The following is a 954-nucleotide window of genomic DNA, read 5'->3' on the forward strand; positions in this document are numbered from 1 at the left end:
AAGGAAGGAAGGAAGGAGGGAGGGAGGAAGGAAGGAAGAAAGAGAAAGAAAGAAAGAAGAAAAAGCAAGCAAGAAAGAAAACAGAGAGGGAGGGAGGGAAAGGAAGAGAGAGAGAGGAAGGAAGGAAAAGAAAGAAAGAAAAAGAAAGAAAGAAAGAAAAAGAAAAGAAAGAAAGGAAGAAGGGAAGGAAGGAAGAAGAAAGAAGGAAAGAAAGAAAGAAAAGAAAGAGAAAGAACGCAGGAATACAGCAGTGAGCAACCTTCTACCAGGTATAGAAAAACACGCAACATAATTAATAAGTTATATGGTGCATGAGAAGGAGAAAAGGCAGGGTAGGGAAGGGTGATAGAGAGTACTGGGGGATGGAGGGCTGCCATATTGAATAGGGTGGTCAGGGAAGGTGAAGTGTCAACAAAGACTTGAAGGAAATGAGGAGTGAGCCAGGAAGCTACCTGGGAGAACATGGTTCTGGGCAGAGGGAACAGCAAATGCAAAGACTCTGAGGCAAGGGCATGGCTGACATGCTTAAGGAACAGCCGGGAAGCCAGTGAGGTGGCAGAGAAGTGAATGAAAATAATAGGAACTGGAGTTAGGGAGGTAAGAGGGTGACAGGATCATCTGGAGCCTTGTGAGCTACTGTGGGGTTTTCAGTTTTTACCCCAAGTGAGATGGGAACCATTGGAGAGTTTTGAGCAGAGGAAGGTCTTGACCTACATCACTCTAGCTGCTGAGTGGAGAGCAGACTGTAGCAAGGAAGGGGTAAGGGAGGTGTATAGAGAACCCTTGACATAAGTAAGTCCATCTTAAAAAAGACTCCATCACTGGGCACATTCGCTCATGCCTGTAATCCCAGCACTTTGGGAGGCTGAGGTGGGGGATTGTTTGGGCCTAGGAGTTTTGAGACCAGTCCTGGAAACATAGTGAGACCTCATCTCTACAGTTTTTTTTTTTTTT

The sequence above is a fragment of the Colobus angolensis genome, unplaced genomic scaffold (genome assembly GCF_000951035.1).
Source record: "Colobus angolensis palliatus isolate OR3802 unplaced genomic scaffold, Cang.pa_1.0 Scaffold51, whole genome shotgun sequence".
Taxonomy (NCBI): domain Eukaryota; kingdom Metazoa; phylum Chordata; class Mammalia; order Primates; family Cercopithecidae; genus Colobus; species Colobus angolensis.